Here is a 26985-nt window from a genome sequence, read left to right as displayed (position 1 = left end):
TATGAGGGGTTAGCCAATGAAATGGTCTGTTGCAGCGAATTCTTGACGCGTGATGCACGGAACTGTGGGTATCCTACTAGAAACATCAACGCTGATCGGTTAAACAAATGTCTGTCATTATAGGGTCGCTCGGATGACCCTTTACGCGACCTTCCACTACAACTGGTCAGATCTTTATGTAGTAGAGGCCATCGAAAGTATAACAAAACGAAACGAAATATAGATCTGTATACTAATCAGATTGCCTTGGACAGGGCCCTTAAGAATCAATTCGCTGTCGTACATAGCTTCAAATCGAATAAGGAAAGCGACCCAAAGAACATAACTAATTCGAAACGGACACTTTCTTATAGTGTGCATAACAATATCAGGGATGTGAGTGTCTGCATTAGCAGTCACTTCCAAATCAATCCACAACAAAAAAAGATTAATAATAAAAGGAAAGCAATGGAGGTGGTCCCGGAGTGTGCTCTTTAAAAAAATACCAAAAAGAAAACAATGTGATCTAGTCAACATAACTAAAAGAAACAGCCACTTTAATATAGTGTTCGTAACAATGGTTTTAGTAATAACAGAAACACAACCCTAGCTGTCTTGGAAAGTGCTCTTTAACACAATAGTACCAAACGAAAACAATACAATTTATAGGCCATAATTAAGAAAGAAACGGCCATTTTACCATAGTGCTCGTAATAACATTTGCTTCAGGGAAAATATAAAAGCAACCGAAGTTGTCTTGGAAAGTGTTCTTTAATAAAATACCATAGGAAAACAATGAAATATTGGCTGGAAATGTCCTGGTTGAGTGCCATGTGATTAGAAGTCAGTCTATAATGATGATTAAACTATGGAGTATAGCGACAGACGAGGAACTCAATGATCGAAGGTAAACACGACATTTACAACCGACATCTTCTTTTAAATGTTAATGTTTTCATCACATTCTAATAAAATAGACATATCACCGAAAGGAATTGACATTCAGGCCTTGGAAACTATCTTGGTTTTCTTTGTTAGTCAATAAATTTAAATAATAGTTTACGCCATGTTAGTGGCTTGTTCGTGATACGAGTTTGTTTGGTTCTGGTATTTCTCCAATCTTTTTCACAGCGGTGACGCGAAATCCTTCTTTTAACTCTATAGGTCTACGTGTGACGTCAAATCATACTGGCTAGATAATACGTACTTTTGTTTACATCAGAGGTAGCAACACAAAGTAATCCGGATATAACTTGTGCATTTTTCTCATTGAGGTACACGCATGGGAGCCCATGGCTTTTGAAATTCGAAATAAGAGACTGTCGTAGCGACTCTGTCGTTCGTTCGTTCGTACGTTTCTAGAGTTTTACGTCCACTTCCACCATGGGTGATATCGTAGACAAGCGACTCTGTCCGGGCAAATGTCCCTTTATAGCACATTGCATGGTGTATAAGCATACAAATAGCTAATCATCACTGATATCGGTTTGATTCAAATCAGATGTTTTGTTTTATTCATCTTTTTTTATGTTGCACAATATTGAAATATAGGATATTACCACGAGGAAGACGCACTTATTGACCAATCAAATTATGTGTAACGGTATACAGGCCTTCGTTTCGGGGTGAATTATGGGAATTTAAAACCCCAACTGTATACATGTAGATCTGAGGTTTGGTGATCGAGTGTTCTGACACGCTCGTTTTAGAACATAAGGTCTGGCATGGGTCAAATAGCGTGGTTTCAACCGTAAACGTGTGCGTGATAAAGGGAACGGTAGTCTGATCAACTTCGCATGTCCCCCCACAACTAAAGGCCCCTTCCCGTAAACGAATTATTGGAATGCTAATCTACAATATGTTAGTCCCGAAATGACCTAGTTTGTGTGGTTACCCCTCCCCCTCTTTCTCTCTCTCTCTAACATGATATAGTATGACTATTTGATAAACATAGAGCTGTCACTGACAGAACCCGGTTGTAATAGAATGTAGATTAAATTACAATACCTTATACTGTTCAAATCAGGATAACGGAACCGAAACGAAATTGTAATTTTAATTAGATTGGTCTGCTATAGACACCAATATGACCAGAAAGCTGTTATTTTTGTGGATCCACACTTTGAAAGAAACCAACATCATGCTCTTTGGATGTCATACCGACACATTGCCTGGATCCACGCTTTGAAAGAAACCAACGTCATGCTCTTTTAAAACTGCAGTTGTCAAACCATTTATGAAAAAAGTCGACACTCGGCCCACAATTGGTGAAAAATTATCAACCAGTATCAAATATGATCTTTCTTTCCCAAGTTCTCGTGGCCATTTAGAAAAATTTCAACTCCTTGAGGAGTTCCAGTGTGCTTATCGCTCTAGTCACAGCACTGAAACTGTCCTATTATATGTTCTGGATGCCATCAAATCATTTGTTGAGTGTTGGTCCTTTTAGATTTATCAGTAGCTTTCGATACTATTGATAACGGCAACCTACTGGATCGACTGTCATCAAATTATAGATTAACTGGATCCATTGTAAAATGGTTTTCATCCTATCTCACTGGACGATTTCAGTATGTTGAAGTTAACCCTTGTGGTACGGGTGAGGGGGGGAGAACTTTACTTTCACCGGCGAAGATGGATTCATGGAAATGAAATGGGGTTTAACGTACTACTGTTCTGTTCCTACTGGGCTAATGAAGACGGGCAATCGCCATGCAGTGTGCTTTGTGTGATATTTTGACCGGACTGCGGCGCTATGGCCTACTCATATTTCGAATTCCAACTGCGAAGGGTTCTTTTACGTGCAGGACAATGTGTCACGGGACCTCGGGTTTTCGCCCCATCCGAACGACTATATTGTGTCCCTTGCCAGGGGATTCATGGAACTGCGTCTATAATTTTATTCACGTTCCAATTAGACTGAAACAGGATCCAGTTAATCCTGTGTGTGGGTTGTATTTCCTTATCACCCAAGGTGAAAATACTTCCCTGTTGAAACGTGAAATTGTTGCACTTGATGTATAATAAATGGTAAGATAAAAAAGATGAGATAGATTTTATTGTCAAACAAAAAAACGCCCACAGGGAGCAGCATACAATTACATAGATGCAACACAGAATTACCAACCGATGCACCGAGCTGTCATTAATACTGTCCATTGCATTTATATTTTATTTTAAAAGTGACGTTTCGGCTATTAAACACGTGTCAAGTGCCTATCACTAGACTCAAACCTATTAAGGGAAATTAGAGATGCAATTAAATATGTCGCCGGCATTGACATACCCGTTTTTTAAAACATTACTACATTGGGATAATTGACGATAATGTCACGCGATACAAGATTGTATCATTTCCGGTTAGCCAATATATTGTCTTGTAGAGTGTGGTCAGATTGATATAAGGTCGGGTATCACCTTAAATAGGTGGTTGATATACCACGCATCAGGTTAATAATCCACCATAGAGCATTTTAATATCTGAATGAAAATGAAAATGAAATGAAGTGGATTTTAACGTGCCACTGGTCTACACCACCAGGGATAATGAAGACGGACTTATGCCATGCAGTGTGCTATGAGGGAAATTTCGAATTCAAATGTATCTTCACTAGACGCTGTTTCATTCAGAGCCCTCCATCCTACACCACGGACAAGGATAAACTATGCAGAAAAAAACAAGCAGATCTTTCTCAGCCAAGATATTAAATGTCTGTATGCATTCAACTCCTTTGTCTATCATTGAAGACGTTATTAATTTGGGTAGATATATCGAGTCGAAAGTTTTAGAGAACTCTACATACCGAAAATAAAATCTCAAGTTACGACTTTAATAATATATGATTTAGCAACTTTATGAATTTTGTCATAAAGTCAACCATTCAACATTGAGTTGTATATCGCAGACAATGCTTTATATAAAGTTCCTTATATGTGTATATAATGTGTATACAATACTGCAGCGTAACGTTTAGTGATAGCCAAGATGTTTACATGTATACAGCAATAAATATCTCATGCGTTGGATGCAATAATGAGCAGTATATCCTGGGTATAATGGGGGGTGGGGCGGCCAAGTGGTCTAGAGCGTCGTGTTTCGAGCTCCAGCTGGCCGAACACCCCAGGCTTGCGGTCGTGGGTTAGATCCTGGAGGGTTTACTCCGGGTACTCCGGTTTGCTCCCACAGGAGATAATAAGAATAAGACAACTTGTCGGCGATATCATCCTCGATGGATGTGGACTTTATTCACTCATAAAGAAGAAGAAGGGTACATAATGGTCTGTGTACGGTTTGATTCATGAATCTTATTAAATATGGACTCTTTATTAAGAGTCAAATGTGTGCTAGGTCTGATAAACTTATGTCAGCAAGCAGGGTGTTAAAATAATACTCTTTTTTATAGAAAAAGAAGAAGTTGCACTTAAATTGAATTGAAATGATTGTCAACAACTACCCCACACACTATTTTTCGATTAAATCTTTCGGGAACATTTTTACAGGTAATCAAATGACCTATCACCTTCCCAAGATATCAAAGGCATAGTTCAATGGTAAACCTGCGTCATTAGATTATTTGTAACAATGTTTATATTTCTTTATATTGCGATATAATCTACCATCTTTTACAGCTATTAGTTTGCATAGTGTAGTGTTTTGTATGCGTGAGTGTATTCGAGTGTAATAACGTGCTGGGTACACATGCACGTGAAGCGGAAATGACGTTTGTTTTGTTTAATAGTATAACGGTATAATCGGTGTCGTATGTTTTCCCACATATTTCAGCAATCAAATTAACTCATTTTCTAAAGATCAAACACAGAAAATATGTCTACGGGAAAATAATATGATCATTTGTCAATCAGAAATAAAAGTCATTACGTTTTTCCACTAATCATTTCATGAAATATAAACAAGAATAAGATGCACTCTATGAAATTTTAGCACCGTCTCATATTTTATGTTTACATGAAGATTTGTAACTAAAGTAAAATCACTGAACTTCCTGGAGTCAGGTCGACCACTGAACATAATCTTAGTTTTATCTTTTGGCCAGAAGCCTCTCGTCTTGCTGTTCTTCTCTTATTGGAGGCGACGCGCTTCGACAAAAACTCATAAGCCCGTTTTCGATGTGCGCTCTTTCGCGGAATTTTCAGGTTCCAGGTGCATATTAGACCGACTTTTCCGCTGGCGAAAACACGGGACCTCCACGGTAGCAAGCCAACGCCTTACTGACTGAGCTACCGTGGCTCCCAAATAAAAACAGAATATGAAACGAAATAACAGTCTTTATGACTTACTGGCTTATATTAAGGGTGATGTATATGTGATGCTTATTTTGTCGTTATCAAGTAAAATAACGAACAAACGTGACTCTGATATAAAGAGTAATTGTCTTCCATTGTGGGGTTTATTGCCACTACGCGTACAAATATGACAGACAGTTACAGGTGTATTGTTATCGTAACTAGCCATATACATCCAATGAATATAGTAGTGATTAGGTTTCAATTAGGAACTATATTCATCAAGTGGAAATCAGTCTTGTGTACGTCGGAATAATATGTTGTCACCAATTAGCCTTTTGTCATAGTAAATGTCGAATATCCGTATTAATTCAGAAATTCTAATAGTTTTAGCTCCGGTAATTGCATATTTTCTCGCATAATGCATATTGTTTATCTCTCTGTACTACATCACTTATTTTACAGAGAGAGAGAGAGAGGGGGGGGGTCTGTCAGTGAGTCAACTGGCGGGATTTCGATTCCCCGGTTGTCGCCTGTCCAACTAAACCCTTTGGGTTTTCTCTGGGTCTTCCGGTTTCCTCCCACTGCTAAAGACCGCTACGCGCAACCGAATTATTGAAATAAAATTGAACCATGTGTTAGTCTCGAAATGACCTAGTTTTGTCGAGTGGACGTTAAACCCATCTCTCTCTCTCTCCACGTTAAAGGACTCCTGTTTCGAACTAAGAGTAGGACGTAGCACCGCTGTAGGACAAGATTGCCCTCATATATCACACTCACATTAAAACGTTAATCCACATATTATTTTCAACTGGAGCTATGTCATTTCGAAAGTCCAGATGGTACACATTTATTTCAAGGAAACAGGAGGTCTCGGAGAAACACCAAGATGTTAGACAGACGACGCTACTCATCCCGGCTCTACAGACACATTACAAGATGGCACTCTAATTATTGCAACTCATTTCTAAGAAAGCATTTACTATTTAAACTGAAATTTCTGTAGCCAAGATTTTGTTTCCTTTGTCAAATGTGTTAAAATAATTTTGAAAATATTTACTTTACCTTGACGATATGTGCAATAATGATAAGTGTTATTGCGAAACCTACCTAACTTAAAACTACCTATCTAATGCATATTATAATCCCGTTAACGCCTATAAATTATTAAAACATGCACGATAATTGCTTCAGTAAATTTTCTTTATGCATGTTGTAGTAAGACTATACTTAGATAAGTGCACTAATTATTTTTAAGTGCTTAAAGCAAAGTTTACTGTGTAAACAAAACTTTACAATGTGAAACTACAGCTTGACCTTGTTTTAAAAATTGTAAGTAAATTATTAAGCCGTTCGGAAATGATTTGTTTCAAATCGTCCAAACAACACAAACAACATCAAATTGAACATAATCTTGTTTCAATTCTTAAATGAGCATAATAGATAATAAAATGGTAATAATGTTGAAAATTTCAGTTAAGTTACTTCACTCTGAGCCGGATTATCACCGTTACAATAACAGTGTAGCCTCGATTATTATTACTACCGTTGTTACGATAATAAACAAAGTCTCGATTATTCATGTTTACGTTAAATCATTAACCGCAAATCGTATTTAAATTTGCTAAAAATCTAGAGTATCCGATTATGATCTGGGCCCTGTTTCTCGAAATCTTAACTAAAGATAAAATCCAAATTTTAGTAGATACTTCAATTTTGATTGGCTAAGCACTAAAATCAACCTAATATTATCCAATGATGATATCCTATTGGATCGATTACGTTCTCGTTTCGGTATCACGGGTATAGTCCTTGACTGGCTAAATTCTTATTTGAGGGGTAGAACGCAAAGGGTTTCCATTGGATCGGTGGTGTCGAAGGAGCACACACTTCAGTTTGGCGTGCCACAAGGATCTGTTTTAGGGCCCGTGTTATTTTCGTTATATATGGTTCCACTTGAAGACATCATCATACGCCACGGTCTAAACTCTGTAATTTTTGCCGACGACACCGAACTTTACATCGCTTGCGACTCTCGAATAGACTACACGGTAGTGGATCGCATCGAGAATTGTGTTGATGAGATTCGATACTGGATGCAATCGAATTTGCTGGCGTTAAACGACAGTAAGACAGAAATAGTATGGTTCTCGTCACGCTTTAAGGATGTCAATATTCGAGCAGTTGTGACTGATGTAAGGATCGGGAATGTCAAGGTATCTGCCTCAAACTCAGTTCGCGATCTGGGTGTGATGTTGGATTCAACTGGAACCATGAACACACATATAAATATTATATGCAGAGCGGCTGCTCACTCACTATGGCGAATAGGAAAAACTAGAAACCTTTTGGATCAAAGTCAAACAGAGAAACTGATACATACATTTATTACTTCCAGGCTTGACTACTGTAACAGTTTATTTTTCGGACTCTACGATTATCAGTATGCCAAATTACAACACATCCAAAATGCAGCAGCTCGACTGGTTGTCAGAAGGAAGATGAGTCGTCATCTAGATATGACACCTGTTCTTCGGGAACTCCATTGGCTACCAGTCGAGATGCGAGTTTTATTCAAAATTTTATGCATTATTTTTAAATTAATACGCCATAGTGAGTCAGCGCCCCTCTACCTTAGTGACTTGATTAAGGTATCGAATCAGACGATTCGAACAAAAAGCTGTAGTGGTGTGAAACTTGACCATCAGAGGGTTCGACCAATACCAAATAAGGCATATGGTGATAGGGCTTTTTCTGTTTATGCACCCAAATTGTGGAATGAATTGCCAGTTGCGATGAGGGCCATCTGTGACTTCAATGTATTTAAAACAACACTCAAAACTCGCCTCTTTAAATGTCACTATTTTTAAGCTATCAAACAATATTTTTAGGCCTTTATGTTTTTTAAGTAATCTTTTTGTATATATTTTGTATCATGTGATTTATGTATTATTTGTAAAGCGCTTTGTGATAATGTATGTAAAACGCTATATTAAGAATAAATCATTATCATTATCATTAATCAAATTACTAAAATTTGGATTTGATCTTAGTTGAAATTTCGTGAAACAGGCCCCTGAATAAGTTAATTAATGTCTAAATAATAATTTTATATAATATTTAAGGCAAAAAGAAAGACTTTCATGACAATGGGCAGGTTCGGCTCTTGCATAATGCATGTTTAAGTGCGGGGATCACTACACATTATCCCGTACATACCTGAATCGAATCCACGACATGTGAGAGAGTGACATATCTTATAATCTACAGAACGTACGTTAGACCACTCGATCACGCAGATCCCCTATTACGTGTATATAATAAATGAAATGAAATGAAATGAATTGGGGTTTGACGTCCTACTGTTCTGCTCCGAACTGGGCTAATGAAGACGGGCATACGCCATACAGTGTGCTATGAGGGAATGTTTGCTCGGACAGCGGCACTGCGGCCTACTCTCATATCGAATTCCAACTGTCAAGGGATCTTTTACTTGCACGCCAATGTGTACACGGGACCTCGGTTTTTCGTCCCATCCGTGTAACTAACATCTTAAGAGATATCAGTAATCCGCGTCAGACTGACACAACCCCTTTAAAGTTATGCACTCTTTGATGAACGCTTTGATATTATCTATGGCGGATGTTAAATAGTAACTCCATTTCCAATAATATATTAGTCTTACAGTCCGGGTAGCCTCATATAACAAGCATGTAATACTCCATGCGGAGCAATAAATAACTCCGTGGTGTGATGTTCGAGTCTATATTGACTAATTGACAGTGTTTTTGTGATCTGGAAGTACTTCCTACAAGCGGAAGCAGACATAATCATAATATTGTTCGATAAGCTGATATGTATTGATTGAAACAGAGAAGGTCGTAGAAACAATGAACGGTCTAATCCTGTAATATTTATTGCTTACAGTACACCAGGCTAGGATTAAGCTTACATAGTGACCTTGGATGTGTCACTGGGGCATCAACATGGGTGGGGGTGAGTTGGATGGCCGAATGGTTAGCACGTGCGCGCTGTATCATAAGATCTGTCATTGAGTCAACTGGCGTGGTTGGTTTCGATTCTCCGGTTGTACGTGACAAGATAGGGTCGCCTCGTGGGTTTACTCCGGGTCCCCCCACTGCTAAAGAACCCTACGCGCAAGCGAATTATTGAATGAAAATTGAACCACGTGTTAGTCCAGGAATGACCTAGTTTGTGTCGAGTGGACGTAAACCCCAGTACAGGCTTATCACCGAAACCCCATATCCAAATTGAAATGGGGTTTAACGTCCTACTGTTCTGCTCCGACTTGACTAATGAAGAAGGGCATACACCATATAGTGTACTATGCGGGAAATTTTGCACGGGCAGCAGCACTATGGACTACTTTTATATCGAATTCTAACGGCGAAGGGGTCTTTTACGTGCACGCCAATGTGTACACTGGACCTCGGTTTTTCATACCATCTGAACGACTAGGCAGCTGTCCTTGTCAGGCCCTCCGTTCTGCACCACTGACAAGAGGAAACTACGTCGGAAAATTCCGATGAACTTTCTCGGCCAATACAGGTATCGAACACAGGACCTTCCGGCTAGCGGATAAGCGAGCCAGCGTCTTGCCTACTTAGCAACCGTGGCTCCCCCTACCCAATCTCGTTTAAAAGGCCTTTTGGTTTAAACAGTAAAAAATAATTTAATAGGAATTGTCCCGTGGCCTTTAATCATATAGGACTATTTATGTCTTCAAAATGTCCAATGATACCCATTTCCGAAATATAGCCGGATATGACGTATTGTGCAGACATTAAGAAGTATCAGGAACTTGTTATTGGGATTACACATGACACTCGGTGGATTGGTTTTATGAACTTGTGTGTGTTAGTGAAATAGATTTAAATATAGTTGACTGGTCGCATTCACCTTTTCTGCGCTTTGCGTGTGTTGAACTCAAATTCAGTAGTTTGTGTAGAAAACCCATGAGGATATAGCCTACTTGACGTGGATACAACTGGGAAAACCCCTTCTAGTCAAGTCATATGGTGGGATTCCTTGGGGTTATACCTTCGTAGTGCTTGTTCACCGTTCTCGGGAGCGGTGAGTACATAAAGCACTGTTCACTCCGCGTCACGCGACACGTACACAAAACTCTGTTCACCCCGCGTCACGCACACATAGAATTCCAGCATTAGGTTTTCCATGATTGTTCTCTAAACACATAGTACATAACGAACGGTGCATGTAGAAGCCCAGAACAGGACAGAATTATATTTCCACCTCGATCATACACATGCGTGATAGATAGTCAATTTACATATTTACCAGATGGAGCCAGTCAAATCCTTAGTCATGCGACATAGCATTAATTTGACATAAACTTATATTTTAGAAGACACAAAATTTTATAATTATTGATTGCTTTATCGAATTAAAGGGTTTATTGCATCTACTAGTACCAAGACATATTTTCACGTTCGGTAATAAAATAATACATTTGTGTAATTATAAGCAATGATATTCACGGACAATAAAAAAACCTTGACACTTGGAAGGGGATCTATAGACGAAACACGCCACCTGGTGTCACATGTTATTTTAAATGAGACCAACGACCTGTTGCAACATCTCTGTTAACATTAAACCTAGAATGTAATTCTCACGAGACAAGAGAAAAGTTATTGTTTGTGAATGATAACATCTGTTAAAAACATAACATCCCGTAATATATAGATTTATATATAGACATTTAACTAGAATCATTTCAAAATCTTATATGTCGAAATTCGACTAAAACATTTGCTATGTAAAGTTTTATTTACATGTAAATTATAAAGATATGTTAAGGTCTGTTATTTTGCTATGTACAATGCGAGAGAAGGAGAGAGAGAGAGGGGGGGGGGAGATGGGGTTTAACGTCCACTCGACACAAATAAGGTCATTTTAGGACTAACGTATGGTTTAATTTTATTTCAATCATTCGCTTTCGCGTAGGGGTCTTTAGCAGTGGGGCGGGGACTGAAGGACCCAGAGAAAACCCCCGAGGTTGGACAGGCGACCCTACTCCTTGTCACGTACAACTGGGGAATTGAAACCACACCAGTTGATTCAATGACAGACCTTATGATACAGCTCGCACGTGCTAACCATTCGCCCCCCCCCCCCCCATGTATAATGCAATCTTGGTGTACAAGGTGTCCGAGAAAGTGTAAGTTAGCCCCCTCCCTCCCCCGAACCCCTGAACAGATGCGTGTTACAGGGTGTTATTTTACTTATACAAAGACCAAGGTCCCGTGTACACATTGACGTGCCCGTAAAATAACCCATGACAGTTAGAATTCGATATAAGAGTATAGGCCGTAGCGCCGCTGTCCGTGAAAAATGTCCCTCATAGCCCACTGAATGACGTATGCTCGTCTTCATTAGCTCTGTCGCTTCAGAACAGTGGGACGTTAAACCTTATTTCATTATTAAAAGTTCTCTCTTGTACAGGGGCAGGGGTTAGATGGCCAAATGGTTAGCGCGTGTGCGTTGCATTATAAGGTCTGTCATTGAGTCAGCCGGCGTGGTTTCGATTCCCCGGTTGTACGTGGGTTTTCTCCGGTCCTCCGGTTTCCTTCCACTGCTAAAGACCCCTACGCGCAAGCGAATCATTGAAATAAAAGTGAACCATATGTTAGTCCAGAAATGATCTAGTTTGTGTCGAGTGGAGGTTAAACCCCATCTCTCTCTCTCTCTCTCTCTCTCTCTCTCTCTCTCTCCCTCACTGTAGTACAGTTTGTAAAAGTGTAGCGGAATAGTAATCAAAACTACTGACACTGAAGAGTATACCAGTACAATTATTAACTTAGGAATCCATTTTTAATTTCTATTGCCATATCCCGGGAGAATAAAACATGCAACAATTTTTATTATTAATCCATATTTTTAGTTGAAGCAGGTGGTACGAACTTGGTTACTACCAAGTTAATTTAATTTTAATTTCATTGAACTATCTCCTGGGGTAGGAGTGTGATCATGTTTATACTTTTAATATTAATTATGATCCCCCAATTCTCTGGGGTATAAATTAAGAAAAAATAATTATTTTAAATTAATAAACCATATGTGAACTTAAACAGTTCGTACTTGCAAAAGTCTCAGTCTCACTCCAAATTCATCGATGGTAGAACGGAGCGGGGGAGTTTCGATTCTCTTCGAAATTCCACGGATGACCCTCAATGGACCCTCATCTACTGATGTGCTTTTATCTTTTTTTATTTTTGTTATAGAAAGGAACAACTTGCAAAATACAAGGTGCAGAAAGATCTCGGATATTTCTTTGGAAAGATAAAGGTAAATTCACTTAAGCGTCCTTCAATATCGTGATCTAGCCGTTAGTCCTAAACAGAGCCACAGATGGGCCTACGCCCACACGACACAAACCAGGTCAATTAGCCGTGTGGGGGGGGGCAGAGAAAACACACGGGGTTGGGCAGGCGATTCTATTCCTTGTCACGTAACAGCGGGGAACCGAAACCATGCAACTTCACTCATTGACAGACAATATGTCCCAATCGCACTAATTAAACCTTCCACCCCCTCCCAAATGGGTCTGAAGAATGAGTCAAACTATTCAGACTAATAACGTTACTTAGGCATACTTCTACTCTATCGTATATTCCGGTGAAAGTATGAGTATATTCAAAGTGATTCGTCCGTCCGCCTGTCCGTCTACGCGTCAAATATTTTGGAACATAATTACTTTGCTTCAAATTGAGGTAGAATGTTTACATTTGGTGAAATATCTTGATTGAGTTCAATGATGAACAATTTCTGTTTAGGAAAGAGAGAAATTTGGTTTAACGTCCACTGGACACAAACTAGGTCATTTCGGAACAAACATATGGTTTAATTTTATTTCTATAAATCGCTTGTGCGTAGGAGTCTTCAGCATGGGGAGGAAACCGGAGGACACGGAGAAAACCCACGAGGTTGGACAGGGGACCCTACTCCTATACATCCGTAGAATCGAAACCACGCCAATTGACTCAATGACAGACCTTATGATGCAGCGCGCACACGCTAACCATTCGGCCCTTTCCCCCCCCCCCCACCAATATTGATTGAATGATTGTATGTTTGTATGGGTGTTAGCTATAGGAATCCCCTTCCCCAATATAGATTAATGGAAGCATTAGAATATGTATGATTCTGTAAATATCACTAGTTCAACTTACAAGATGTGTGCGATAAATACGACTAGTACTTCATCCATGTAGGATAAATTGATACATACATACATACATACAGACATGATTATAATAATAAACCTTCCATTAACAGGTAAATCTCATCAACAGATGGCGGTGGTCTTTGAACTTTATGTAGAGTTCAGAGGTCAATGTTTATCATGTTGATCAAAGGTTAATAAACTGTTAATTAGTCATCAGGTAGAGAATAAGTGTTTCAACATTGAAAGTAACTCAACCGTTCTACCCAGTATCGGAATTGTGTGTCTAAACTATCGTTAAATTCCGCTATATCTTTTGCGAGTGTGGTTGCCAAGTGCTTTAGCGTGTGCATGAGATATCAAGGGCTTTAAAATATTGTATTATCGATCCCATGTATGTTATGGTTCTCCGGTATGCCCACAGCCATCCTAAGCTCATATACGATCCCCGATATGGCTTAATCTCGCAAACCCTCGCACCTACCAAAACTTCCGTGTGCGGACTAGGGACACCTCAGCATAATTGAAGATCACCACAACAGTTACGGTTGTGTTCCCGATGAAGAACCTTTGACAGTTGGACACGATTTTAGTCTCAGAATGAGATATGTATTTATTTGACCAGGCGTTAAATTCAAATTCAAAGATTTTTTACAATTCAGCCACACACATTCGACAGAGTAAACATTACAGTTAGGTTTCAGGTTGGTTAATTAGAAATTGTTGATCAAAATGCAGTGTTATAACTGTTACGAAACCATCTCAGTCAAGAAGATGAACATTTGCAAAATCGTTAGCATTCACAGAAAAAACAAGTACGATGTAAACTTAGGTGTTTCAAGTTTGTGGGGTTGAATGGCCGAATGGTTAGCGCGTGTGAGCTGTATCATAAAGTCTGTTATTGAGTCAACTGACGTGGTTTTGATTCTCCGGTTGTACTTGACAAGGAGTAGGTTCGCTTTCCAACCTCGTAGATTTTCTACGTGTCCTCCGGTTTCCTCCCACTGCTAAAGATCTCTGCACACAGGGCAATTATTGAAATAAAATTGAACCATATGTTAGTCCCGAGAGAGAGTGAGAGAATGGGGTTTAACGTCCACTCGACACAAACTAGGTCATTTTATTAATTCGCGTGCGCGTAGGGGTCTTTAGCAGTGGGAGGAAACCGAAGGACCCGGAGAAAACCCACGAGGTTGGACAGGCGACCCCACTGTTTGTCAGGGTCAACCGGGGATTCGGAACTACACCAGTTGACTCAATGAAAGGCCTTATGATACAGCGCGCACCTGCTAACCATTGTCCCATACAGCTACTTAAAAAAAAAACAGTTTGATTTTGAATGTTGTCCTGAATGATTTTAGATGGTATCAAGTTCCAGCGATGTGCTGCTGCAAACCCAAAAGATCTTTTGCCGAGTTCGAGCTGTATTGGTGGTGTAACAAGAAGGTATTTTGAAGAACAGCCTAGTCCTTGGACCAAACTTTTTATTTCAAAAGTTTGCATATATAAATAAATTTTATTTTACTTTTTCTATCTTTTTTGTTTGGTTAAGTTCGACAAAATACATTTTATAAAGGGTTCCACAATATCTTTCACGTCCTGTTTGGAATAATTTACAAAACTGAAATTTGTAATTTAATTCTATTTATTTTTCATATCAAAAGGATTTTACCAAATGTGACACAAATTATTAAATATTTTAAAAATCAAATTACACTTCTTTCAAAAAAATAATGAGCTTGTCAACATTATTCGAGCTAAGAACACAATTTGTACAATTTTTCTACAATCCAATCAAAATTCTTTAAAAGATTATTTTTTTATACAAAAAGACGTTCAAACAAATCTTAAAACCGAATTCCTTTTATCACAGCTATCGTTGCTTTAATAGCCTCTTATTCTACTTTCTTTGTATAAGGCTAAAAGTTCATGTCAATAACATTAAACTAAAACTGACAGAAATTATAAAATCTTGCCTTCCACTTCATGAATTCTACATTCTAATAAAACACACGTATAACCGAATGAGAGAAATTAATGGCTTTTATAAGGAGTAAACTTACAGAATAAATTGATTGAATCGGACATAGAAAAAAAACAAGCTTTCTTATATGTTAAAGAGACGATGCCCTGTAATTCTATGAAATCTTCTGTGCTAATTTTTTTATTTTTTTAATTTTCAGTTAAAATTACAGAATAAATTGATAACATCGGACCTAGAAAAATTACAGAATAAATGGATAAAATTGGACATAGAAAAAAAACAGCATTCTTCTCTGTCCTTAAATTCAATGAAATCTTATGCGTTCATTTCTTTGTTTTTTTTAAAAAAATTCCAGGTCCGCATATAGAGGAAATAGGTAAACAAATGAATTGATTGAATCTGAAATACAGAAAAACAAAATTCTTCCCTCTTCTTGAATTCAATGGACTCTTATGTGTTCAGTTTTTAAAACTTTCAGGTCCGCCAATGTTGAGGTAAACATAGAATCGAACATAGAAACAAACACCCAGCATCCTTCTTTGTTAACGGAGACAATGCCATGTAATGTCCATTGACAAATTTATTAAAGATACAGTATGGGAGATTAGATAAAGAGCTGACAGTTCTCACTATAATAGTTAAAAACTAGATAATGTAAAGGGAATTTGCTGAAAATTTCAGTCAAATTAAACCACTCTGAACCGAGAATGTGGCGATTGAATTTTCGGCCTAGCCTCGATAATCATTACTTAAGTCGGTGCGATAAAAAAACGTAGTCTCGATTATCCATCTCATGATTAAATCATGAATGAAAGTTGATCAGCAAAACGGATCCTAATCCAGTAAATATCGCAGGCTGTCGATGACATCTAGAGTTGATTATGGTCTGGATAAGTTAATTAATGTCTAATTAATAATTTAGATAATATTTCAGGCCTAAAGAAAGACCTGAAATAGGTAGATTTAGCTCTTGCATAATGTATGTTTAAACTCTTATGTTAGCATTTATAGTTTTAAATATTTCTGGAACACAAATAGAACCAATAATGTTCCGGTCAGTGAAAAGTATTGAAGTTGTTTGATCTGAAGTGTTATTTGACACAGTGAATGGAAATGAAATGAAATGGAGTTTAACATCCTACCGTCCTGCTCCTACTGGGCTAATGAAGTACGACCTCCATCAGTTTTTAGTCATCGATTCGAAAGATTAAGCAGCAGTCGCTTAGTTGTTTTGACACAGTGAATGAAAATGAAACGGGGTTTAACGTCCTAATGAAAGACGATCGCCATCAGTTTTTAATCATCGATTCGAAAGATTAAGCAAAAGACAGTTAGTTGTTTCGTTTTTTGATCTTCTGCGGTTGCCTAAGTTTAGTATCGTTTTTGTGATAAACGGAAACGGTAGTCATCAAATTGACTTCCTTTAATTCAATGTAACCTATATAATGTTGTATACTGAGTATCGGTTAAAAGTCCATTCAAGAAAAAAACTTAGTTACTGTGGAACTGAAATATGGTACAAATTTGTTTCAATTATTCGCTCCCCCGCAACTGTCGTCACTCCGAAGAAAACCGACGAAATTGGACAAGCGACTCTATTCGTTGTCACGTAAAAGCATGGGCTATGGCGTAGAAACACCTTGCCAACAAACTCAAAAACAGACAGACCGCCACTTTAAACCCCGCAATAGCATTAATATCAACACGACTAAAAATCACAGTCATAGAAAAAGAAACAAATTATCTTTGAAATTCATCTCTTGAACTTAATTATAGACAAAATGATTTGTTAGATATTTAAAGATACATTTATATCTCCGTGACGTGTCAAGTCAATATCATAAAGTGGTCAGGATTTTTTAGCTGTTTTTTTGTTTTATCGTTTCCTTTATAGCGCCGTAGTGTAACATAATCGTTATAACGGGAACAAAACTGTAACTACAGCTTGCACTAGCAATGATTTCAAATTGAATTCCTAATGATTTTACATAAAAATCGTTGCTTTATTGACAAATTACTCTACCATTCTGTTCTTCAATTATTCACTTAATGTTTCACAATTTTGATTTTCTGGAATTAACGATTGGACGTAAACAACTTAAATAATATTGACGACTTTAGAACAACAGAATAGAAGTTTAAAAGTTAAAATTCTAGTCAATTATTATGAATATCTAAACGTTAATGATTTACGGTATTCCACGGACTGAACTAATCGGTAGTCTTACCGCCTTTCGGCGGAAGTATGAGTATATTTAAAGTGATTCGTCCGTCCGCCTGTCCGTCTACGTGTCACAATTATTGTACTATTATAACTGTCAATTACAACGTATGTGGAGAGAGAGAGAGAGAGAGAGAGAGAGAGGGAGAGAGAGATGGGGTTTAACGCCCACTCGACACAAACTAGGTCATTTCGGGACTAACACATGGTTCAATTTTTATTTCAATATTCAATAATTCGCTTGCGCATAGGGGTCTTTAGCAGCGGGAGGAAACCGAAGGACCCGGAGAAAACACACGAGGTTGGACAGGCGACCCTACTCCTTGTCACGTACAAGCGGGGAATTGAAACAACGCCAGTTGACTTAATGACAGACCGTATGATACAGCGCGCACATGCTAACCATTCGGTCATCCACCCCCCACCCTCGTTATGGTACAATAAACTATGTTTAAACCAACCCAGGCGTTACATATTTTGGAACACAATTACTTTGCTTCTTGAGGTAGAATGTTCACATAAGGTGAATATCTTAATTGAGTTCGATGATGAACAATTTCTGTTCAGGATAAGCCGAGATAAGCTTTTTGATTTAATGATTTCTTGGAACATGATAACTTTGAGATTGATGAAAGTTGGTGTATAGTTTCATTACATCAATACTTTGAATACGTTTGATAATGAACATTTGTTGCTCGGATTCAGCATAGTAATAAACAACTGGACAGCTAGATGCTTTATAAAAAACACAACAAATGGGCAAGTTATTTTAATCAAATGAGTGTCATCTATGTATTTATCACTGTAATATCAGTAGCCTATCTCTGAAATCATTAATATAAAGATTTATATAAAAGTCTTATTATTATATTGTTAATAATAAATGACTCGAATTATCCTGATTCTGAGTGTCCTTATAACAAAGCTTGTCCATTTACAACTGAAATAGTACATCTAATCAATCGAGTTTAATACTTTATTTTGACCTAAATCAAATAAATTTACCTTTCTTTTTTAAAGTTTGTTAATCTAAAATGCGGTTTCAGCTGCGGTCTTTTTCCATGAGAAAATTTAAATGCATAGAAATGAGAGAGAGAGAGAGAGGAGAGAGAGAGAGAGAGAGAGAGGGAAATGGGGTTTAACGTCCACTCGACACAAACTAGGTCATTTCGGGACTAACATATGGTTTAATTTTATTTCAATAATTCGCTTGCGCATAGGGGTCTTTAGCAGTGGGGGGAAACCGGAGGACCCGGAGAAAATCCACGAGGTTGAACAGGCGACCCTACTCCTTGTCACATACAACCGGGGATTCGAAACAACGCCAGTCGACTCAATGACAGACTTTATGATACAGCGCGCGCACGCTAACCATTCAGCCATCCAACCCCCTCATAGAAATGAAATGGGATTGGGTTTAACGTCCTACCGTTCTGCTCCGACCGGGATAATGAAAACGAGCATACGTCATACAATGTGCTATAAGGGACATTTTGCCCAGGCAGCGGCACTATGGCCAAATCTTATATCGAATTCCAACTGCCAAGGGGTCTTTTAAGTGCACGCCAATGTGTATACGGGACCTCCGAACGACTAGACAGCTGTCCTTGTCAGGCCTGTCGTCCTGCACCACTGGCAAGGGGAAACCACGTAGGAAAACCCCGATGAACTTTCTGGGCCAATGCAGGGATCGAACACCCCACCCCAGGCTAGCGAGCCTAAATAACTTGCCCCATCCGTAATAGAAATAACACATATACGATCAATTCAATTCAATACTTTATTTTGACCTAAATAAAAGAGGTTTTACCGCGTTTATCCGTTTTGTGTTAGCGTGTACAATTCCCTGTTAAATATTGTTCAGTTTTTATTGTTGTTGACAGGGATAGGAAATTGAACGATCCCTAAGCTGCTGTAAACGGATTGAACGTTAGTCTGCAATGTGTACAACGGTGAACCGTGTCAACTACCCACTTGACAAAAAACCCAATCAAGGCGTTAAGCTAAATTAAAGTCGACAATTTGTTGAACATACATTATGCAGAGCTAAATCGTCCTGTTGCAGGTCTTTCTTTAGGCCTTAAATGTTATATAAATTATTAATTAGACATTACGACAAGACCATAAACAACACTCGATGCCATCGGGTGGCTCCGATTGTAAGTAGATTAGAACGGTTCGGCCATTTAATGATTTAATTTTAAAATGACTAATCGAGACTACACTGTAGTCTCGGCGCATAGTGCAGTAATTTGACTGAAATTATCATTATATTCCCTTTTCATTATCAATTTACTATGTATATATTATAGCGAGAACTGTTGATCAGCTTCTTATCTAATCTTATATAATGCCCATTTTCAGTTTTTAAGTGCACGTGTTTGTATGATTGTTAGTAAATAACAAACCTGGTTGGCTGGCAACCTTACTATGTTACATATAAATACTTCTAGAACACGTCCTGATACCATTTCCAATATAGTGTGATATTAATCTGGAATTTTAGAGCAAATATTGAAATTTCTATGATATACCTTATTTTGTAGATGAATGTACTTCTGGTTTAACTATTATAGCTTGAACAATTGGAGAACCACTTTCTAGAAATTGACCGATTTCACATTCTCTTGTCGCTATTGTTATACGGACGACCATCTATCAATGGTTGTTGAACTAATTGTAACTGACATGATACTATTGACATTAACAATACTATCATGTAAATAGGTAGAACTGTGTACTTTAATATATTCTACTTGTATAGATAACATGTAAATACACCTCATCTCTAATCACAATTCACTGGTTACTTCTACCAATAACATCAATGACATTTCTCAAACGATTTACTATAAATCCGGATAATGCCGAGTTTACACTGTCGATCTTCTGTGAAACAATTGGAAATCTGATCCAAGATGACGTGGGGAAATAAAATCAAATAAAATGGGGATTAACGTACTACGTTCCGGTACCGATTGGGCTAATGAAGACGGGCGTATGTCATACAATGTGTTATAGGAGAGAAATTTGCTCGGTCTAATGTCAGATATCCCCTCACAGTCTCACATAACAACATTTGGTCTTCGAAGGAATTGTTAGTGAGCAGAAATTCGCCCGTTTATCTGTTACCACTCGTCACTTCAGTCAGTTATAGAAGGATAACTCGTGTTTTCCTTTCGCGTTCGCGGCTTCCGTTTGTTGAACCCCTCATTAGTCATCTATTGTTTGCAATGATCTCTGTGATAAAATAAAATGTGATGATGTGATAATGACTGACACCAATTTTGTCTTTTAAACTCATTCTTGAAATACCTGCCATTTCAAATTTTAAAAACTTTCATTGTTATGACAAGGGGGGTTGGATGGCTGAATGGTTAGCACGTGAGCGCTTTATCATAAAGCCTGTCATTGAGTCAACTGGCGTGGTTTCGAATCCCCGGTTGTACGTGACAAGGAGTAGGGTCGCCTGTCCAACCTCGTGGGATTTCTCCGGGTCCTCCGGTTTCCTCCCACTGCTAAAGACCCCTACGCGCAAGCGAATTATTGAAATAAAATTAAACCATATGTTAGTCCCGAAATGACCTAGTTTGTGTCGAGTGGACGTTAAACCCCATTTCTCTCTCTCTCTTGTTATGACAACAATTTGTGAATATTTTTGTAATTGATCACCAATAGGGCCTAAAGATACTGCATTATTTTTCAATTGTTGCTGCAAATGTGGCAAATATGCTATACCCCCTCCTCATTCTCCAACGCCCGTCTTCATTAGCTCAGTCAGAGCAGGACGTTAAAACCCATTTCATTTCATTTCATTTCCTTCTCCAACCCACACTCACACATCATGACGGGGATTACAAATGCCTTTAATTTATATTAGCAGTATCATTCCTTATTAACTTTAATGTTTACAATCTTGGCAACGTAAATAATTACCATTAACCATTGAAATTAATCAGTTACCGTTACCGATTGAGGAGCCACGGTGATTAAGTAAGTAAGACGTTGGCTCGCTAACGTGGAGGTCCGGTATTCGATCCCTGCATTGGGATTTTCCGGCGTGGTTCACCCTTGTCCGTGGTGCAGGACAGAAAGCCTGGCAAGGAACAACGTATAACCGTTCGTATTGTACGAAAAACCATGTACACATGTCGTATGTACACATTGGCGTGCGCGTAAAAGATCTATAGGCAGGTGAAATTCGATATAAGAGTAGGCCGTAGCGCCGCTGTCCGGACAAAATTCCTCTCATAGCACCCTGTATGGCGTATGACCGTCGTCATTTACCCAGTCGGAGCAGATCAGTAGGACGTTAAAGACCAATTGATTTCTGTTACCGATTGCATTCAAAGTACTGAATTACACTATTGCACAAGTAATTAATTGCCATTATCCAGTACATTCACAGTAATAAAAATACAGATGTGACGCCATCCAATTTGATGAATCGGTATAACTATGATTTTTAGTTAGCCTTAGGTCTAAAGTGTCCAAAATGCGTTGCCAATGTCAGTTTGGCGGCCATCTTTAAAAATGACCGTCGGTTTTTTTCTTATTTGAAATAGTGCGAGTCGGAGAAGCCTTCATAACTCCTCAACAGATTCACCCATGGATATGTAATAAATGTATAGCTCAAAATGTTCATAATATAATCCTGCATCTGCTGGTATATGATATAAGCTGCTTAGTCAATACCATCAGTTTTAAAATAAAAGATTAATCTAAAAAAAAGCAACATTTTCGATTTTTGTTCATGTCTGTTCATACGTTTACTAATTAACAAATCGTGTTCAGACTCAAAAAAGCCAAATTATCTATTTGGTCAACTAAAGTGATTTAATAGATATCAAAAACATTGATCATAAAAAATAATCTCTAATATGAGTGTCCCAAATCCAAGATGTCGGAAATTCAAAATGGCGACCTAATTTCCTAAAATGGCCAATTTGTCAGATAATAGTCATTTCATTGTTTGATATGACATGTCCTATCCAATTAAAAGGGTGCCCAGTGTTGCTGAGCTTACAATTAAAGATACATTACGTTCGAAAATAGATAATGTAAAATGCATAATTTGACAATCTCATTCAAATTACTCTATTGCGAGCGAAGATATTAGCCTTTGAAGGTTTGACAATACGCGTGCAATAATTTCAACCACTGTACTGGTTGTTCAAAGCTAATTCTCGCTCGTCCATTTTTAGATGAAATCAAAATATGGCTGAACCGTTCTAATCTATTTAATCTCGGATGTCATAGAGAGTTGATTATGGCCTGGATCAGTCAATTAATGTCTAATTAATAATTTATAAAACATTTCAGGCCTAAAAAAAGACCTACAATAGGCAGATTTAGCTCTTGCATAATGTATGTTTAATCTAAACAAAAAGTTTGAAAAATCCAAGATGGCGACCATTTTAGAAAATCGCTAATTTTCTGTTTTATATAGCTTATAATGTTTTCAGAGTCACTGAACTTGAATAAAAATGATGTGTTAATGCTAATGATAAAAATGACACATCTTATCCGACCCTTCCCTCCCCCCCCACCCCTAAACAATACAATGGGGCATATGGATTTGATTGTTCTGGATCTCACAGACCATAAGACATTTCACCAAAATAGTGAGGCATTTTAATTTCATTTCCTATGCCCTTACACCATTTTAAGCCGTATTGAGAATTAGTTATACTATATCCAGTTGTTAAGAATTTAAGTTCTCTTATTCGTTCAGAAATGGTAATGTGGTCCGTTTTTACATTAAAGACTCTATGTCCGGCAACACTTGTCGTATAGTCTAGTAGGCCTGCAGCCAAAATATTTAGCTTGCTTAGAAACACAGTTCCGCTACAAGGTCCTCCCTACTAAACAAACTATACATGTTTGGAAAGCTTATAACACCAGGAACACAAATCCAAGCAAAATGTTTTAAGGTCAGATGAAAATTGTGATAATTGTCAAGTAAATGCTAAATTTATACTGACAATTGTGTAATTGACATTAAATTACACATATGATACCTAGGATAGGACAGGCTTATCTTTGCTCCGTGAGGTGAACGACAGGGTTCTCTCCAACCAGGCTCGAAATTTCTTTTGAAAATACTGACTGTAAATGGTGCTTTCTAGAGTATATCCTGGTGTTTTTAGCTTATGTATCTTTCTTAATAATTCATCAAAAACGACGTAAATTCATGACTACCTAAGAACATTGACTAGTTTATGGACCCCCGAAACTACCATACTCCTTTTGAGTGTCCATCCCTGAAAATGGAAGCGAAAGGTATGATGTTAAAACGGGTTTCAAATTCCCGCATTACTTGAATACTTTAATTATCAGTAAAAATACGCCATATAAAATGATAATTCGTATATTATTTTACAGTTATATAAAAATATGTTTCCTTTTTATCCAATGAACAATTTATTGTTAGGTCATGTAGAAAGGTATGCTGCTTAAAACATGTCGCAAATTTCCATATTACATGATATACTTTAACTTATCATATATACAATTGGTATTTATTTTACAAGTATAACAAATGTTTCCGTTTTATCGAATAAACAATTAATTGTTAATTCGCGTGGAAAGATATGGTGTTAAACATGTTACAAATTAACAACTGCTATATTAGTCGAGTATTTTACAGCTACAAGAAAGTTTACGTTTAATCGAAAATTCCAATAAACAATTTATTTTTAAGTTAAAGGGGGGGGGGGGGGGTCCTACAGGTGGTAGACCATATTAAATGCTGTTTGAATTTGTATTTTCATAATTTTTGTATGCAGATAGATTATTATACTGAAGGTCCGTCTGGATAGAAAATAAGATTTTGTGTGAAACAGGTGTCCTGGAAAAAATGGGTTCACTAACATTAAATATCTGGTTCTACAAATTAAATTTGTCCCTTCTAAGTTAATTCCTGTGCGGAACAAACCTTTCCGTTTCATCGAAAATTCCAATAAATAATTCATTTTTAGAGATCAATTTTAAATTCAGTGGCTATGAAAACCTTATATATGATATATCACAAGCCTTACCTTGCGTGATACTCACCCATCCTAACTAGAAATTCGTTTTTCGTTAAATTTTGACGGCAATTTTGGAAATCGGACAGAACCCCAACCGAAAATGACCTCACAGAAGTGACATAATCTCAAAATTGTCTTGAGGGACAAATTTTGACACAGAAACAACCTGTCCCCAAATATCGTTTCGATTGTGGCACACTAGCAAATTTTCACTAAGTTGGTGCCCTGCCTCCCCGACGTTCAACATTTTAAATTTGACAGTCTACTTAAGACTTTTGTTAAGTTTGCGGCCACCGCAGCTGTACAGGAAGGACCACTGAGCGTATTTATTTATGCTAAATGAATAACTGAAGAAGACCACACACATAATTTGGCTAAAATTACTCTGAACATGATTTGATAGTAAAATTATATACTAAATCATGAAAACTTGAAAAATATGCCAAAATGTTGCTTTTTCCAGAATAATCTGTTGATTTGGAAAATATATGATTCATTCAAGAAGAAGTATCATATAGCAGCAGATGTAGCATTCGCTTGCGAACATTGTGAGCCACATTCCATATCCATAGGTCGATCTGTTCAGGAGTAATGATAGTTTCCCTGATGCCCCAATTTCAATGAAATAACGGCGCCATTTTTAAAAATGGCCGCTAATATGGAATTTAGCAATGTGACCCGGAAGTCCATTATCTATACTAGATGAAATATTTGACTCGCGCGACGTATTTCATTGAAAAGCACGTGCGGGATAGTGTCAGTATTTTAAGTTGTTTAATGGTCTCGAGCTAAAGCCATTGCGTAATATATTGAAACAACATTTGGCTTACGCCTCGTGCAGTATCAATATATTACTTAATGTCTCGCTCTCGATCATTAAACCATACTTAATTACCATTACCCAATACATTCGCAGTAATTAATTACCATTACCTTGAAAGTAATTAATTACCATTATCCAATACAATCACAGTAATTAATTACCATTACCCATTACATTGAAAGTAATTAATTGTCATTACTCAATACATTCACAGTAATTATTTACTATTACCCATTACATTGAAAGTAACTAATTGTCATTACTCAATCCATTCACAGCAAATAATTACCATTACCCATTACATTAAAAGTAATTATTTGTTATTACCTAATACATTCACAGGAAGTAATTGTCATTACCAAAATTAATTAATTTGTATTACCCATTGCATTGAAAGTAATTAATTACCATTACCCATTACATTGAAAGTAATTAATCACCATTACCCATTACATTCAAGGTAATTAATTTCAAACTTTAGAAAGACATGAAAAAAAAATGAAATGGGGTTTAACGTCCCATGTTTCTGTACCAACTGGGCTGACGAAGACGGCTTTAGGACAACAAATGTCGAAATCGAAATTGAACCTTCATTTACTTGTACTTCAAATATTTGTAAGCCGTCCATATTTAGTTTTACAACTGCATTTTACTATAGAAATTAAAATTTCTTTTTTTTTAAAAAAAAACCCCACAAAAAACAAACGTGCAATAAATAATAATGTAGCACACGTGCACATATCGTGTCAGTAAACGCTGTTTTCATTTGTTAATAGAAAAAAACCTATAAAGCCATTTTGTCGAGCGCGTATCTCATGCTCCCATTCTCTTCAAGACTGATTATATTGTAAGACTTGGATCCTTAAGACAATATTGGGTCTTTGATAAATTGTTGCTTCCCTCTTTCTATAGAGTCAAATCCAACGTACTAATAAAAGCGGACGACATGTTTATATGTAAAGAACGGTGATATTTTGGTAAAATCCTAACCATTGTCAAAATATCCATCAAGTTCTATCTGTTTATGGCCGGTAGACCAAATAAGGTAATGTTCCCCACCCGGTTCTTGGGATATGGGGAGGTTTATCCCATATTTGGGGTGGAAATTAACGTCAAGGTCAATCTAGGACGTGCAGAAATTAGGCGGTTATAAAGGAGGGTGTTGAGCGAGACTAGTCAGAGCTCACCCGGGTATTCCGAGCAGGTATCATTTATTGAGAACGCGGAACCCTCGAAGCCATTCCAGCTTAACAATAAAGTTGTAGGAACCATTTAACCTGTAGTGATATATATTACGATCACAAAGAAAACACATCAAGGTAGTCCATTATTACTACAATATGCAGCGTTTTATATTGCGCGTTTAAATTTCTATGTCTTTAATTGTGGTTACCATTTAAATATTTCCTTTGATAAAATATCTTTGAGAATATTTAGAATTTGGTTGCAGGGCATAAAACTGTAATTGTCATATTTATAGAAAATTGAAAATCTCTT

The sequence above is a fragment of the Patella vulgata genome, chromosome 3 (genome assembly GCF_932274485.2).
Source record: "Patella vulgata chromosome 3, xgPatVulg1.2, whole genome shotgun sequence".
NCBI classification, from domain to species: domain Eukaryota; kingdom Metazoa; phylum Mollusca; class Gastropoda; family Patellidae; genus Patella; species Patella vulgata.
Note: the sequence above shows the minus strand (reverse complement) of the source record.